Source organism: Heterodontus francisci, chromosome 10 (assembly GCF_036365525.1).
Source record: "Heterodontus francisci isolate sHetFra1 chromosome 10, sHetFra1.hap1, whole genome shotgun sequence".
Classification (NCBI taxonomy): domain Eukaryota; kingdom Metazoa; phylum Chordata; class Chondrichthyes; order Heterodontiformes; family Heterodontidae; genus Heterodontus; species Heterodontus francisci.
In genome coordinates this window covers 4106101-4123569 of record NC_090380.1, presented here as the reverse complement: position 1 = coordinate 4123569, position 17469 = coordinate 4106101, and positions in this window count along the sequence as shown.

Below are 17469 nucleotides of genomic sequence, written 5' to 3'. Positions count from 1 at the left end.
TGTCAGAGTGTTGTCAGAGTGTTGTCAGACAGTGTCAGAGAGTGTCAGAGTGTGCCAGAGAGTGTCAGAGAGTGATAGAGTGTGATAGAGAGTGTCAGAGAGTGATAGTGAGTGTCTGAGAGTGTCTGAGATTGTCAGAGAGTAATAGTGAGTGTCAGAGAGTCTCAGAGAGTGTCAGAGAGTGTCAGAGAGTGTCAGAGAGTGTCAGAGAGAGATAGAGAGTGTCAGAGAGTGATAGCGAGTGTCAGAGAGTGTCAGAGAGAGATAGAGAGTGTCAGAGAGTGATAGCGAGTGTCAGAGAGTGTCAGAGAGTGTCAGAGAGTGTCAGAGAGTGTCAGACGGAGATAGAGAGTGTCAGAGCGTGATCGTGAGTGTCAGAGAGTGTCAGAGAGCGACAGAGAGTGATAAAGAGTTTCAGAGAGTGATAGAGAGTGTCAGAGAGCGTCAGAGTGTGTCAGAGAGTGATAGACAGTGTCAGAGAGTGATAGAGAGTTTCGGAGAGTGATAGTGAGTGTCAGAGAGTATCAGATAGTGATAGTGAGTGTCTGAGATTGTCAGAGAGTGTCAGAGAGTGTCAGAGAGAGTCAGAGAGAGTCAGAGAGAGTCAGAGAGTGATAGACAGTGTCAGAGTGTGATAGTGTGTGTCTGAGAGTGTCAGAGTGTGTCAGAGAGTGATAGAGAGTGTCAGAGAGTGATAGAGAGTGTCAGAGAGTGATAGTGAGTGTCAGAGAGTGATAGTGAGTGTCTGAGATTGTCAGAGAGTGTCAGAGAGTGTCAGAGAGTGTCAGAGAGATTCAGAGAGAGTCAGAGAGTGATAGACAGTGTCAGAGTGTGATAGTGTGTGTCTGAGAGTGTCAGAGTGTGTCAGAGAGTGATAGTGAGTGTCAGAGAGTGATAGTGAGTGTCAGAGAGTGATAGTGAGTGTTTGAGAGTGTCAGAGAGAGATAGAGAGTGTCAGAGGGTGATAGTGAGTGTCAGAGAGTGTCAGAGAGTGATAGAGAGTGTCAGAGACTGTCAGAGAGTGTCAGAGAGTGTCAGAGAGTGTCAGTGGGAGATAGAGAGTGTCAGAGAGTGATAGTGAGTGTCAGAGAGTGTCAGAGAGCGATAGAGAGTGATAAAGAGTAATAAAGAGTGTCAGAGAGTGATAGAGAGTGTCAGAGAGCGTCAGAGAGCGTCAGAGTGTGTCAGAGAGTGATAGACAGTGTCAGAGAGTGATAGAGAGTTTCAGAGAGTGATAGTGAGTGTCAGAGAGTATCAGATAGTGATAGTGAGTGTCTGAGAGTGTCAGAGAGTGATAGTGAGTGTCAGAGAGTGTCAGAGAGTGTTAATGAGTATCAGAGTGTGTCAGAGAGTGATAGACAGTGATAGAGAGTGTCAGAGAGTGTCAGAGAGTGTCAGAGAGTGTCAGTGAGTGATAGAGAATGATAGAGAGTGTCAGAGAGTGATAGAGAGTGTCAGAGGGTGACAGTGAGTGTCAGAGAGTGATAGAGAGTGACAGAGAGTGTCAGAGAGTGTCAGAGAGTGTCAGAGTGTTGTCAGACAGTGTCAGAGAGTGTCAGAGTGTGCCAGAGTTTGCCAGAGATTGTCAGAGAGTGATAGAGTGTGATAGAGAGTGTCAGAGAGTGATAGTGAGTGTCTGAGAGTGTCTGAGAGTGTCTGAAATTGTCAGAGAGTAATAGTGAGTGTCAGAGAGTGTCAGAGAATGTCAGAGAGAGAGATAGAGAGTGTCAGAGAGTGATAGTGAGTGTCAGAGAGTGATAGTGAGTGTCAGAGAGTGTCAGAGAGTGTCAGAGAGTGTCAGAGGGAGATAGAGAGTGTCAGAGGGAGATAGAGAGTGTCAGAGAGTGATCGTGAGTGTCCAAGAGTGTCAGAGAGCGATAGAGAGTGATAAAGAGTGTCAGAGAGTGATAGAGAGTGTCATAGACTGATAGTGAGTGTCAGAGAGTGTCAGAGAGCCATAGAGAGTGATAAAGAGTGTCAGAGAGTGTCAGAGAGTGATAGAGAGTGTCAGAGAGCGTCAGAGTGTGTCAGAGAGTGTCAGAGAGTGTCAGAGGGAGATAGAGAGTGTCATAGAGTGATAGTGAGTGTCAGAGAGTGTCAGAGAGCAATAGAGAGTGATAAAGAGTGTCAGAGAGTGTCAGAGAGTGATAGAGAGTGTCAGAGAGTGATAGTGAGTGTCAGAGAGTGATAGTGAGTGTCTGAGAGTGATAGTGAGTGTCTGAGACTGTCAGAGTGTGTCAGAGAGTGAAATAGAGTGTCAGAGAGTGATAGAGAGTGTCAGAGAGTGATAGTGAGTGTCAGAGAGTGTCAGAGAGTGTCAGAGAGTGTCAGTGAGTGTCAGAGAGTGTCAGAGAGCCATAGAGAGTGATAAAGAGTGTCAGAGAGTGTCAGAGAGTGATAGAGAGTGTCAGAGAGCGTCAGAGTGTGTCAGAGTGTGTCAGAGAGTGATGGACAGTGTCAGAGAGTGATAGAGAGTTTCAGAGAGTGATAGTGAGCGTCAGAGTATCAGATAGTGATAGTGAGTGTCTGAGAGTGTCTGAGAGTGTCAGAGAGTGATAGTGAGTGTCAGAGAGTGTCAGAGAGTGTTAGTGAGTATCAGAGTGTGTCAGAGAGTGATAGACAGTGATAGAGAGTGTCAGAGAGTGTCAGAGAGTGTCAGTGAGTGATAGAGAGTGATAGAGAGTGTCAGAGAGTGAGAGAGAGTGTCAGAGGGTGACAGTGAGTGTCTGAGAGTGTCAGAGAGTGATAGAGAGTGACAGAGAGTGTCAGAGAGTGTCAGAGTGTTGTCAGACAGTGTCAGAGAGTGTCAGAGTGTGCCAGAGTGTGCCAGAGATTGTCAGAGAGTGATAGAGTGTGATAGAGAGTGTCAGAGAGTGATAGTGAGTGTCTGAGAGTGTCTGAGAGTGTCTGAGATTGTCAGAGAGTAATAGTGAGTGTCAGAGAGTGTCAGAGAATGTCAGAGAGAGATAGAGAGTGTCAGAGAGTGATAGTGAGTGTCAGAGAGTGTCAGAGAGTGATAGAGAGTGTCAGAGAGTGTCAGAGAGTGTCAGAGAGTGTCAGAGGGAGATAGAGAGTGTCAGAGGGAGATAGAGAGTGTCAGAGAGTGATCGTGAGTGTCCGAGAGTGTCAGAGAGCGATAGAGAGTGATAAAGAGTGTCAGAGAGTGATAGAGAGTGTCATAGACTGATAGTGAGTGTCAGAGAGTGTCAGAGAGCCATAGAGAGTGATAAAGAGTGTCAGAGAGTGTCAGAGAGTGATAGAGAGTGTCAGAGAGCGTCAGAGTGTGTCAGAGAGTGTCAGAGGGAGATAGAGAGTGTCATAGAGTGACAGTGAGTGTCAGAGAGTGTCAGAGAGCCATAGAGAGTGATAAAGAGTGTCAGAGAGTATCAGAGAGTGATAGTGAGTGTCAGAGAGTGTTAGTGAGTATCAGAGTGTGTCAGAGAGTGATAGAGAGTGATAGAGAGTGTCAGAGAGTGTCAGAGAGTGTCAGAGAGTGTCAGTAAGTGATAGAGAGTGTCAGAGAGTGATAGAGAGTGTCAGAGGGTGACAGTGAGTGTCTGAGAGTGTTAGTGAGTATCAGAGTGTGTCAGAGAGTGATAGAGAGTGTCAGAGAGTGTCCGTGAGTGATAGAGAGTGTCCGTGAGTGATAGAGAGTGTCAGAGAGTGATAGAGAGTGTCTGAGAGTGTCAGAGAGTGTCAGAGAGTGATAGAGAGTGATAGAGAGTGACAGAGAGTGTCAGAGAATGTCAGAGTGTTGTCAGACAGTGTCAGAGAGTGTCAGAGTGTGCCAGAGAGTGTCAGAGAGTGATAGAGTGTGATGGAGAGTGTCAGAGAGTGATAGTGAGTGTCTGAGAGTGTCGGAGAGTGTCTGAGATTGTCTCAGATTGTCAGAGAGTAATAGTGAGTGTCAGAGAGTGTCAGAGAGTGTCAGAGAGAGATAGAGAGTGTCAGAGAGTGATAGTGAGTGTCAGAGAGTGTCAGAGAGTGATAGAGAGTGTCAGAGAGTGTCAGAGATTGTCAGAGAGTGTCAGAGAGTGTCAGAGAGTGTCAGAGAGAGATAGAGAGTGTCAGAGAGTGATAGTGAGTGTCAGAGAGTGTCAGAGAGTGATAGTGAGTGTCAGAGAGTGTCAGAGGGAGATAGAGAGTGTCAGAGAGTGATAGTGAGTGTCAGAGAGTGTCAGAGAGCGATAGAGAGTGATAAAGAGTGTCAGAGAGTGTCAGAGAGTGATAGAGAGTGTCAGAGAGCGTCAGAGTGTGTCAGAGAGTGATAGACAGTGTCAGAGAGTGATAGAGAGTTTCAGAGAGTGATAGTGAGTGTCAGAGAGTATCAGATAGTGATAGTGAGTGTCTGAGAGTGTCTGAGATTGTCAGACAGTGTCAGAGAGTGTCAGAGAGAGTCAGAGAGAGTCAGAGAGAGTCAGATAGTGATAGACAGTGTCAGAGTGTGATAGTGTGAGTCTGAGAGTGTCAGAGTGTGTCAGAGAGTGATATAGAGTGTCAGAGAGTGATAGAGAGTGTCAGAGAGTGATAGTGAGTGTCAGAGAGTTATAGTGAGTGTCAGAGTGTGATAGTGAGTGTCAGAGAGTGATAGTGAGTGTCAGAGAGTGTCAGAGAGTTTCAGAGTGTGATAGAGAGTGTCAGAGAGTGAAAGAGAGTGTCAGAGGGTGATAGTGAGTGCCTGAGAGTGTCTGAGAGTGTCAGAGAGTGTCAGAGTGTGTCAGAGAGTGATAGAGAGTGTCAGAGTGTGATAGAGAGTGTCAGAGTGTGATAGAGAGTGTCAGAGAGTGATAGTGTGTCTCAGAGAGTGATAGTGAGTGTCAGAGAGTGATAGTGAGTGTCTGAGAGTGTCAGAGAGTGTCAGAGAGTGATAGAGAGTGTCAGAGAGTGAAAGAGAGTGTCAGGGAGAGATAGTGAGTGTCTGAGAGTGTCTGAGAGTGATAGTGAGTGCCTGAGAGTGTATGAGAGTGTCAGAGTGTGTCAGAGAGTGATAGAGAGTGTCAGGGAGTGATAGTGAGTGTCAGAGAGTGATAGTGAGTGTCTGAGAGTGATAGTGAGTGTCTGAGAGAGATAGAGAGTCTCAGAGAGTTATAGTGAGTGTCTGAGAGTGTCAGAGAGAGTCAGAGAGCGATAGAGAGTGATAGAGAGTGTCAAAGAGAGATAGAGAGTGTCAGAGAGCGATAGAGAGTGTCAGAGAGTGACAGAGAGTGTCAGAGAGTGATAGAGAGTGTCAGAGAGTGATAGTGAGTGTCAGAGAGTGATAGTGAGTGTCTGAGAGTGTCAGAGAGTGTTAGTGAGTGTCAGAGATTGTCAGAGAGTGTCAGAGAGTGTCAGAAAGTGATAGTGAGTGTCAGAGAGTTATATAGACTGCCAGAGAGTGATAGTGTTTCTGAGGGTGTCAGAGAGTATCAGTGAGTGTCAGAGAGAGATAGAGAGTTACAGAGAGTGATAGAGAGTGATAGTGAGGGTCAGAGAGTGTCAGAGAGAGATAGAGAGTGTCAGAGAGTGAAAGAGAGTGATAGAGAGTGTCACAGAGTGTCAGAGAGTGATAGAGAGTGTCAGAGAGTGATAGAGAGTGTCAGAGAGTGTCAGAGAGTGATAGTGAGTGATGGTGAGTGTCTGATGGTGTCAGAGTGTGTCAGAGAGTGATAGAGAGTGTCAGAGGGTGCCAGAGAGCCATAGAGAGTGATAAAGAGTGTCAGAGAGTGTCAGAGAGTGATAGAGAGTTTCAGAGAGCGTCAGAGAGCGTCAGAGTGTGTCAGAGAGTGATAGACAGTGTCAGAGAGTGATAGAGAGTTTCAGAGAGTGATAGTGAGTGTCAGAGAGTATCAGATAGTGATAGTGAGTGTCTGAGAGTGTCTGAGAGTGTCTGAGAGTGATAGTGAGTGTCTGAGAGTGATAGTGAGTGTCAGAGAGTGATAGTGAGTGTCTGAGAGTGATAGTGAGGGTCAGAGAGTGTCAGAGAGTGATAGAGAGTGACAGAGAGTGTCAGAGAGTGTCAGAGTGTTGTCAGAGTGTTGTCAGACAGTGTCAGAGAGTGTCAGAGTGTGCCAGAGAGTGTCAGAGAGTGATAGAGTGTGATAGAGAGTGTCAGAGAGTGATAGTGAGTGTCTGAGAGTGTCTGAGAGTGTCTGAGATTGTCAGAGAGTAATAGTGAGTGTCAGAGAGTGTCAGAGAGTGTCAGAGAGTGTCAGAGAGTGTCAGAGAGAGATAGAGAGTGTCAGAGAGTGATAGAGAGTGTCAGAGAGTGTCAGAGAGTGTCAGAGAGTGTCAGACGGAGGTAGAGAGTGTCAGAGCGTGATCGTGAGTGTCAGAGAGTGTCAGAGAGCGATAGAGAGTGATAAAGAGTGTCAGAGAGTGATAGAGAGTGTCAGAGAGCGTCAGAGTGTGTCAGAGAGTGATAGACAGTGTCAGAGAGTGATAGAGAGTTTCGGAGAGTGATAGTGAGTGTCAGAGAGTATCAGATAGTGATAGTGAGTGTCTGAGATTGTCAGAGAGTGTCAGAGAGTGTCAGAGAGAGTCAGAGAGAGTCAGAGAGAGTCAGAGAGTGATAGACAGTGTCAGAGTCTGATAGTGTGTGTCTGAGAGTGTCAGAGTGTGTCAGAGAGTGATAGAGAGTGTCAGAGAGTGATAGTGAGTGTCAGAGAGTGATAGTGAGTGTCTGAGATTGTCAGAGAGTGTCAGAGAGTGTCAGAGAGTGTCAGAGAGATTCAGAGAGAGTCAGAGAGTGATAGACAGTGTCAGAGTGTGATAGTGTGTGTCTGAGAGTGTCAGAGTGTGTCAGAGAGTGATAGTGAGTGTCAGAGAGTGATAGTGAGTGTCAGAGAGTGATAGTGAGTGTTTGAGAGTGTCAGAGAGAGATAGAGAGTGTCAGAGAGTGATAGTGAGTGTCAGAGAGTGTCAGAGAGTGATAGAGAGTGTCAGAGACTGTCAGAGAGTGTCAGAGAGTGTCAGAGAGTGTCAGTGGGAGATAGAGAGTGTCAGAGAGTGATAGTGAGTGTCAGAGAGTGTCAGAGAGCGATAGAGAGTGATAAAGAGTAATAAAGAGTGTCAGAGAGTGTCAGAGAGTGATAGAGAGTGTCAGAGAGCGTCAGAGAGCGTCAGAGTGTGTCAGAGAGTGATAGACAGTGATAGAGAGTGTCAGAGAGTGTCAGAGAGTGTCAGAGAGTGTCAGTGAGTGATAGAGAGTGATAGAGAGTGTCCGTGAGTGATGGAGAGTGTCAGAGAGTGATAGAGAGTGTCAGAGGGTGACAGTGAGTGTCTGAGAGTGTCAGAGAGTGATAGAGAGTGACAGAGAGTGTCAGAGAGTGTCAGAGAGTGTCAGAGTGTTGTCAGACAGTGTCAGAGAGTGTCAGAGTGTGCCAGAGATTGTCAGAGAGTGATAGAGTGTGATAGAGAGTGTCAGAGAGTGATAGTGAGTGTCTGAGAGTGTCTGAGAGTGTCTGAGATTGTCAGAGAGTAATAGTGAGTGTCAGAGAGTGTCAGAGAATGTCAGAGAGAGATAGAGAGTGTCAGAGAGTGATAGTGAGTGTCAGAGAGTGATAGTGAGTGTCAGAGAGTGTCAGAGAGTGTCAGAGAGTGTCAGAGGGAGATAGAGAGTGTCAGAGGGAGATAGAGAGTGTCAGAGAGTGATCGTGAGTGTCCAAGAGTGTCAGAGAGCGATAGAGAGTGATAAAGAGTGTCAGAGAGTGATAGAGAGTGTCATAGACTGATAGTGAGTGTCAGAGAGTGTCAGAGAGCCATAGAGAGTGATAAAGAGTGTCAGAGAGTGTCAGAGAGTGATAGAGAGTGTCAGAGAGCGTCAGAGTGTGTCAGAGAGTGTCAGAGAGTGTCAGAGGGAGATAGAGAGTGTCATAGAGTGATAGTGAGTGTCAGAGAGCAATAAAGAGTGATAAAGAGTGTCAGAGAGTGTCAGAGAGTGATAGAGAGTGTCAGAGAGTGATAGTGAGTGTCAGAGAGTGATAGTGAGTGTCTGAGAGTGATAGTGAGTGTCTGAGACTGTCAGAGTGTGTCAGAGAGTGAAATAGAGTGTCAGAGAGTGATAGAGAGTGTCAGAGAGTGATAGTGAGTGTCAGAGAGTGATAGTGAGTGTCAGAGAGTGTCAGAGAGTGTCAGACAGTGTCAGAGAGTGTCAGTGAGTGTCAGAGAGTGTCAGAGAGCCATAGAGAGTGATAAAGAGTGTCAGAGAGTGTCAGAGAGTGATAGAGAGTGTCAGAGAGCGTCAGAGTGTGTCAGAGAGTGATAGACAGTGTCAGAGAGTGATAGAGAGTTTCAGAGAGTGATAGTGAGTGTCAGAGTATCAGATAGTGATAGTGAGTGTCTGAGAGTGTCTGAGAGTGTCAGAGAGTGATATTGAGTGTCAGAGAGTGTCAGAGAGTGTTAGTGAGTATCAGAGTGTGTCAGAGAGTGATAGACAGTGATAGAGAGTGTCAGAGAGTGTCAGAGAGTGTCAGTGAGTGATAGAGAGTGATAGAGAGTGTCAGCGAGTGATAGAGAGTGTCAGAGGGTGACAGTGAGTGTCTGAGAGTGTCAGAGAGTGATAGAGAGTGACAGAGAGTGTCAGAGAGTGTCAGAGTGTTGTCAGACAGTGTCAGAGAGTGTCAGAGTGTGCCAGAGTGTGCCAGAGATTGTCAGAGAGTGATAGAGTGTGATAGAGAGTGTCAGAGAGTGATAGTGAGTGTCTGAGAGTGTCTGAGAGTGTCTGAGATTGTCAGAGAGTAATAGTGAGTGTCAGAGAGTGTCAGAGAGAGATAGAGAGTGTCAGAGAGTGATAGTGAGTGTCAGAGAGTGTCAGAGAGTGATAGAGAGTGTCAGAGAGTGTCAGAGAGTGTCAGAGGGAGATAGAGAGTGTCAGAGGGAGATAGAGAGTGTCAGAGAGTGATCGTGAGTGTCCGAGAGTGTCAGAGAGCGATAGAGAGTGATAAAGAGTGTCAGAGAGTGATAGAGAGTGTCATAGACTGATAGTGAGTGTCAGAGAGTGTCAGAGAGCCATAGAGAGTGATAAAGAGTGTCAGAGAGTGTCAGAGAGTGATAGAGAGTGTCAGAGAGCGTCAGAGTGTGTCATAGAGTGTCAGAGGGAGATAGAGAGTGTCATAGAGTGATAGTGAGTGTCAGAGAGTGTCAGAGAGCCATAGAGAGTGATAAAGAGTGTCAGAGAGTATTAGAGAGTGATAGTGAGTGTCAGAGAGTGTTAGTGAGTATCAGAGTGTGTCAGAGAGTGATAGAGAGTGATAGAGAGTGTCAGAGAGTGTCAGAGAGTGTCAGAGAGTGTCAGTAAGTGATAGAGAGTGTCAGAGAGTGATAGAGAGTGTCAGAGGGTGACAGTGAGTGTCTGAGAGTGTTAGTGAGTATCAGAGTGTGTCAGAGAGTGATAGAGAGTGTCAGAGAGTGTCAGAGAGTGTCAGAGAGTGTCCATGAGTGATAGAGAGTGTCCGTGAGTGATAGAGAGTGTCAGAGAGTGATAGAGAGTGTCTGAGAGTGTCAGAGAGTGTCAGAGAGTGATAGAGAGTGATAGAGAGTGACAGAGAGTGTCAGAGAGTGTCAGAGTGTTGTCAGACAGTGTCAGAGAGTGTCAGAGTGTGCCAGAGAGTGTCAGAGAGTGATAGTGTGTGATGGAGAGTGTCAGAGAGTGATAGTGAGTGTCTGAGAGTGTCGGAGAGTGTCTGAGATTGTCTGAGATTGTCAGAGAGTAATAGTGAGTGTCAGAGAGTGTCAGAGAGTGTCAGAGAGAGATAGAGAGTGTCAGAGAGTGATAGTGAGTGTCAGAGAGTGATAGAGAGTGTCAGAGAGTGTCAGAGATTGTCAGAGAGTGTCAGAGAGTGTCAGAGAGAGATAGAGAGTGTCAGAGAGTGATAGTGAGTGTCAGAGAGTGTCAGAGAGTGATAGTGAGTGTCAGAGAGTGTCAGAGGGAGATAGAGAGTGTCAGAGAGTGATAGTGAGTGTCAGAGAGTGTCAGAGAGCGATAGAGAGTGATAAAGAGTGTCAGAGAGTGTCAGAGAGTGATAGAGAGTGTCAGAGAGCGTCAGAGTGTGTCAGAGAGTGATAGACAGTGTCAGAGAGTGATAGAGAGTTTCAGAGAGTGATAGTGAGTGTCAGAGAGTATCAGATAGTGATAGTGAGTGTCTGAGAGTGTCTGAGATTGTCAGACAGTGTCAGAGAGTGTCAGAGAGAGTCAGAGAGAGTCAGAGAGAGTCAGAGAGAGTCAGATAGTGATAGACAGTGTCAGAGTGTGATAGTGTGAGTCTGAGAGTGTCAGAGTGTGTCAGAGAGTGATATAGAGTGTCAGAGAGTGATAGAGAGTGTCAGAGAGTGATAGTGAGTGTCAGAGAGTTATAGTGAGTGTCAGAGTGTGATAGTGAGTGTCAGAGAGTGATAGTGAGTGTCAGAGAGTGTCAGAGAGTTTCAGAGTGTGATAGAGAGTGTCAGAGAGTGAAAGAGAGTGTCAGAGGGTGATAGTGAGTGCCTGAGAGTGTCTGAGAGTGTCAGAGAGTGTCAGAGTGTGTCAGAGAGTGATAGAGAGTGTCAGAGTGTGATAGAGAGTGTCAGAGTGTGATAGAGAGTGTCAGAGAGTGATAGTGTGTCTCAGAGAGTGATAGTGAGTGTCAGAGAGTGATAGTGAGTGTCTGAGAGTGTCAGAGAGTGTCAGAGAGTGATAGAGAGTGTCAGAGAGTGAAAGAGAGTGTCAGGGAGAGATAGTGAGTGTCTGAGAGTGTCTGAGAGTGATAGTGAGTGCCTGAGAGTGTATGAGAGTGTCAGAGTGTGTCAGAGAGTGATAGAGAGTGTCAGGGAGTGATAGTGAGTGTCAGAGAGTGATAGTGAGTGTCTGAGAGTGATAGTGAGTGTCTGAGAGAGATAGAGAGTCTCAGAGAGTTATAGTGAGTGTCTGAGAGTGTCAGAGAGTGTCAGAGAGCGATAGAGAGTGATAGAGAGTGTCAAAGAGAGATAGAGAGTGTCAGAGAGCGATAGAGAGTGTCAGAGAGTGACAGAGAGTGTCAGAGAGTGATAGAGAGTGTCAGAGAGTGATAGTGAGTGTCAGAGAGTGATAGTGAGTGTCAGAGAGTGATAGTGAGTGTCTGAGAGTGTCAGAGAGTGTTAGTGAGTGTCAGAGATTGTCAGATAGTGTCAGAGAGTGTCAGAAAGTGATAGTGAGTGTCAGAGAGTTATATAGACTGCCAGAGAGTGATAGTGTTTCTGAGAGTGTCAGAGAGTATCAGTGAGTGTCAGAGAGAGATAGAGAGTTACAGAGAGTGATAGAGAGTGATAGTGAGGGTCAGAGAGTGTCAGAGAGAGATAGAGAGTGTCAGAGAGTGAAAGAGAGTGATAGCGAGTGTCACAGAGTGTCAGAGAGTGATAGAGAGTGTCAGAGAGTGATAGAGAGTGTCAGAGAGTGTCAGAGAGTGATAGTGAGTGATGGTGAGTGTCTGATGGTGTCAGAGTGTGTCAGAGAGTGATAGAGAGTGTCAGAGGGTGCCAGAGAGCCATAGAGAGTGATAAAGAGTGTCAGAGAGTGTCAGAGAGTGTCAGAGAGTGATAGAGAGTTTCAGAGAGCGTCAGAGAGCGTCAGAGTGTGTCAGAGAGTGATAGACAGTGTCAGAGAGTGATAGAGAGTTTCAGAGAGTGATAGTGAGTGTCAGAGAGTATCAGATAGTGATAGTGAGTGTCTGAGAGTGTCTGAGAGTGTCAGAGAGTGATAGTGAGTGTCAGAGAGTGTCAGAGAGTGTTAGTGAGTATCAGAGTGTGTCAGAGAGTGATAGACAGTGATAGAGAGTGTCAGAGAGTGTCAGAGAGTGTCAGAGAGTGTCAGTGAGTGATAGAGAGTGATAGAGAGTGTCAGAGAGTGATAGAGAGTGTCAGAGGGTGACAGTGAGTGATAGTGAGTGTCTGAGAGTGTCTGAGAGTGTCTGAGATTGTCAGAGAGTAATAGTGAGTGTCAGAGAGTGTCAGAGAATGTCAGAGAGAGATAGAGAGTGTCAGAGAGTGATAGTGAGTGTCAGAGAGTGTCAGAGAGTGACAGAGTGTCAGAGAGTGTCAGAGAGTGTCAGAGAGTGTCAGAGGGAGATAGAGAGTGTCAGAGGGAGATAGAGAGTGTCAGAGAGTGATCGTGAGTGTCCGAGAGTGTCAGAGAGCGATAGAGAGTGATAAAGAGTGTCAGAGAGTGATAGAGAGTGTCAGAGAGCGTCAGAGTGTGTCAGAGAGTGTCAGAGGGAGATAGAGAGTGTCATAGAGTGATAGTGAGTGTCAGAGAGCCATAGAGAGTGATAAAGAGTGTCAGAGAGTGTCAGAGAGTGATAGAGAGTGTCAGAGAGTGAAATAGAGTGTCAGAGAGTGAAATAGACTGTCAGAGAGTGATAGAGAGTGTCAGAGAGTGATAGTGAGTGTCTGAGAGTGATAGTGAGTGTCTGAGAGCGTCAGAGTGTGTCAGAGAGTGAAATAGAGTGTCAGAGAGTGATAGAGAGTGTCAGAGAGTGATAGTGAGTGTCAGAGAGTGATAGTGAGTGTCTGAGAGTGATAGTGAGTGTCAGAGAGTGTCAGAGAGTGTCAGAGAGTGTCAGAGAGTGTCAGAGAGAGATAGAGAGTGTCAGAGAGTGATAGTGAGTGTCAGAGAGTGTCAGAGGGAGATAGAGAGTGTCATAGAGTGATAGTGAGTGTCAGAGAGTGTCAGAGAGCCATAGAGAGTGATAAAGAGTGTCAGAGAGTGTCAGAGAGTGATAGAGAGTGTCTGAGAGCGTCAGAGTGTGTCAGAGAGTGATAGACAGTGTCAGAGAGTGATAGAGAGTTTCAGAGAGTGATAGTGAGTGTCAGAGAGTATCAGATAGTGATAGTGAGTGTCTGAGAGTGTCTGAGAGTGTCAGAGAGTGATAGTGAGTGTCAGAGAGTGTTAGTGAGTATCAGAGTGTGTCAGAGAGTGATAGAGAGTGTCAGAGGGTGACAGTGAGTGTCTGAGAGTGTTAGTGAGTATCAGAGTGTGTCAGAGAGTGATAAAGAGTGTCAGAGAGTGTCAGAGAGTGTCAGAGATTGTCCGTGAGTGATATAGAGTGTCAGAGAGTGATAGAGAGTGTCAGAGGGTGACAGTGAGTGTCTGAGAGTGTCAGAGAGTGTCAGAGAGTGATAGAGAGTGATAGAGAGTGACAGAGAGTGTCAGAGAGTGTCAGAGTGTTGTCAGACAGTGTCAGAGTGTGTCAGAGTGTGCCAGAGAGTGTCAGAGAGTGATAGAGTGTGATGGAGAGTGTCAGAGAGTAATAGTGAGTGTCAGAGAGTGTCAGAGAGTGTCAGAGAGAGATAGAGAGTGTCAGAGAGTGATAGTGAGTGTCAGAGAGTGTCAGAGAGTGATAGAGAGTGTCAGAGAGTGTCAGAGATTGTCAGAGAGTGTCAGAGAGTGTCAGAGAGTGTCAGAGAGTGTCAGAGGGAGATAGAGAGTGTCAGAGAGTGATAGTGAGTGTCAGAGAGTGTCAGAGAGCCATAGAGAGTGATAAAGAGTGTCAGAGAGTGTCAGAGAGTGATAGAGAGTGTCTGAGAGCGTCAGAGTGTGTCAGAGAGTGATAGACAGTGTCAGAGAGTGATAGAGAGTTTCAGAGAGTGATAGTGAGTGTCAGAGAGTATCAGATAGTGATAGTGAGTGTCTGAGAGTGTCTGAGAGTGTCAGAGAGTGATAGTGAGTGTCAGAGAGTGTTAGTGAGTATCAGAGTGTGTCAGAGAGTGATAGAGAGTGTCAGAGGGTGACAGTGAGTGTCTGAGAGTGTTAGTGAGTATCAGAGTGTGTCAGAGAGTGATAAAGAGTGTCAGAGAGTGTCAGAGAGTGTCAGAGAGTGTCCGTGAGTGATATAGAGTGTCAGAGAGTGATAGAGAGTGTCAGAGGGTGACAGTGAGTGTCTGAGAGTGTCAGAGAGTGTCAGAGAGTGATAGAGAGTGATAGAGAGTGACAGAGAGTGTCAGAGAGTGTCAGAGTGTTGTCAGACAGTGTCAGAGTGTGTCAGAGTGTGCCAGAGAGTGTCAGAGAGTGATAGAGTGTGATGGAGAGTGTCAGAGAGTAATAGTGAGTGTCAGAGAGTGTCAGAGAGTGTCAGAGAGAGATAGAGAGTGTCAGAGAGTGATAGTGAGTGTCAGAGAGTGTCAGAGAGTGATAGAGAGTGTCAGAGAGTGTCAGAGATTGTCAGAGAGTGTCAGAGAGTGTCAGAGAGTGTCAGAGAGTGTCAGAGGGAGATAGAGAGTGTCAGAGAGTGATAGTGAGTGTCAGAGAGTGTCAGAGAGCGATAGAGAGTGATAAAGAGTGTCACAGAGTGTCAGAGAGTGATAGAGAGTGTCAGAGAGCGTCAGAGTGTGTCAGAGAGTGATAGACAGTGTCAGAGAATGATAGAGAGTTTCAGAGAGTGATAGTGAGTGTCAGAGAGTATCAGATAGTGATAGTGAGTGTCTGAGAGTGTCTGAGATTGTCAGAGAGTGTCAGAGAGTGTCAGAGAGAGTCAGAGAGAGTCAGAGAGAGTCAGAGAGTGATAGACAGTGTCAGAGTGTGATAGTGTGAGTCTGAGAGTGTCAGAGTGTGTCAGAGAGTGATATAGAGTGTCAGAGAGTGATAGAGAGTGTCAGAGAGTGATAGTGAGTGTCAGAGAGTTATAGTGAGTGTCAGAGTGTGATAGTGAGTGTCAGAGAGTGATAGTGAGTGTCTGAGAGTGTCAGAGAGTGTCAGAGTGTGATAGAGAGTGTCAGAGAGTGAAAGAGAGTGTCAGAGGGTGATAGTGAGTGCCTGAGAGTGTCTGAGAGTGTCAGAGAATGTCAGAGTGTGTCAGAGAGTGATAGAGAGTGTCAGAGTGTGATAGAGAGTGTCAGAGAGTGATAGAGAGTGTCAGAGAGTGATAGTGTGTCTCAGAGAGTGATAGTGAGTGTCAGAGAGTGATAGTGAGTGTCTGAGAGTGTCAGAGAGTGATAGAGAGTGGCAGAGAGTGTCAGAGAGTGAAAGATAGTGTCAGGGAGAGATAGTGAGTGTCTGAGAGTGTCTGAGAGTGATAGTGAGTGCCTGAGAGTGTCTGAGAGTGTCAGAGTGTGTCAGAGAGTGATAGAGAGTGTCAGGGAGTGATAGTGAGTGTCAGAGAGTGATAGTGAGTGTCTGAGAGTGATAGTGAGTGTCTGAGAGAGATAGAGAGTCTCAGAGAGTTATAGTGAGTGTCTGAGAGTGTCAGAGAGTGTCAGAGAGCGATAGAGAGTGATAGAGAGTGTCAAAGAGAGATAGAGAGTGTCAGAGAGCGATAGAGAGTGTCAGAGAGTGACAGAGAGTGTCAGAGAGTGATAGAGAGTGTCAGAGAGTGATAGTGAGTGTCAGAGAGTGATAGTGAGTGTCTGAGAGTGTCAGAGAGTGTTAGTGAGTGTCAGAGATTGTCAGAGAGTGTCAGAGAGTGTCAGAGAGTGATAGTGAGTGTCAGAGAGTTATAGAGACTGCCAGAGAGTGATAGTGTTTCTGAGAGTGTCAGAGAGTGTCAGTGAGTGTCAGAGAGAGATAGAGAGTTACAGAGAGAGATAGAGAGTGTCAGAGAGTGAAAGAGAGTGATAGAGAGTGTCACAGAGTGTCAGAGAGTGATAGAGAGTGTCAGAGAGTGATAGAGAGTGTCAGAGAGTGTCAGAGAGTGATAGTGAGTGATAGTGAGTGTCTGAGGGGGTCAGAGTGTGTCAGAGAGTGATAGAGAGTGTCAGAGTGTGCCAGAGAGCCATAGAGAGTGATAAAGAGTGTCAGAGAGTGTCAGAGAGTGATAGAGAGTGTCAGAGAGTGAAATAGAGTGTCAGAGAGTGATAGAGAGTGTCAGAGAGTGATAGTGAGTGTCAGAGAGTGATAGTGAGTGTCTGAGAGTGATAGTGAGTGTCTGAGAGTGATAGTGAGTGTCTGAGAGTGTCAGAGTGTGTCAGAGAGTGAAATAGAGTGTCAGAGAGTGATAGAGAGTGTCAGAGAGTGATAGTGAGTGTCAGAGAGTGATAGTGAGTGTCTGAGAGTGATAGTGAGTGTCAGAGAGTGTCAGAGAGTGTCAGAGAGTGTCAGAGAGAGATAGAGAGTGTCAGAGAGTGATAGTGAGTGTCAGAGAGTGTCAGAGGGAGATAGAGAGTGTCATAGAGTGATAGTGAGTGTCAGAGAGTGTCAGAGAGCCATAGAGAGTGATAAAGAGTGTCAGAGAGTGTCAGAGAGTGATAGAGAGTGTCAGAGAGCGTCAGAGTGTGTCAGAGAGTGATAGACAGTGTCAGAGAGTGATAGAGAGTTTCAGAGAGTGATAGTGAGTGTCAGAGAGTATCAGATAGTGATAGTGAGTGTCTGAGAGTGTCTGAGAGTGTCAGAGAGTGATAGTGAGTGTCAGAGAGTGTTAGTGAGTATCAGAGTGTGTCAGAGAGTGATAGAGAGTGTCAGAGAGTGTCAGAGAGTGTCAGAGAGTGTCAGTGAGTGATAGAGAGAGTCAGAGAGTGATAGAGAGTGTCAGAGGGTGACAGTGAGTGTCTGAGAGTGTTAGTGAGTATCAGAGTGTGTCAGAGAGTGATAGAGAGTGATAGAGAGTGTCAGAGAGTGTCAGAGAGTGTCAGAGAGTGTCCGTGAGTGATGGAGAGTGTCAGAGAGTGATAGAGAGTGTCAGAGGGTGACAGTGAGTGTCTGAGAGTGTCAGAGAGTGATAGAGAGTGATAGAGAGTGACAGAGAGTGTCAGATAGTGTCAGAGTGTTGTCAGACAGTGATAGAGAATGTCAGGGAGTGATAGTGAGTGTCAGAGAGTGATAGTGAGTGTCTGAGAGTGATAGTGAGTGTCTGAGAGAGATAGAGAGTGTCAGAGAGTTATAGTGAGTGTCTGAGAGTGTCAGAGAGTGTCAGAGAGCGATAGAGAGTGATAGAGAGTGTCAAAGAGAGATAGAGAGTGTCAGAGAGCGATAGAGAGTGTCAGAGAGTGACAGAGAGTGTCAGAGAGTTATAGAGAGTGTCAGAGAGTGATAGTGTGTCTCAGAGAGTGATAGTGAGTGTCAGAGAGTGTCAGAGAGTGTTAGTGAGTGTCAGAGATTGTCTGAGAGTGTCAGAGAGTGTCAGATAGTGATAGTGAGTGTCAGAGAGTTATAGAGACTGCCAGAGAGTGATAGTGTTTCTGAGAGTGTCAGAGAGTGTCAGTGAGTGTCAGAGAGAGATAGAGAGTTACAGAGAGTGATAGAGAGTGATAGTGAGGGTCAGAGAGTGTCAGAGAGAGATAGAGAGTGTCAGAGAGTGAAAGAGAGTGATAGAGAGTGTCACAGAGTGTCAGAGAGTGATAGAGAGTGTCAGAGAGTGATAGAGAGTGTCACAGAGTGTCAGAGAGTGATAGAGAGTGTCAGAGAGTGATAGTGAGTGTCAGAGAGTGATAGTGAGTGTCTGAGAGTGTCAGAGAGTGTTAGTGAGTGTCAGAGATTGTCAGATAGTGTCAGAGAGTGTCAGAAAGTGATAGTGAGTGTCAGAGAGTTATATAGACTGCCAGAGAGTGATAGTG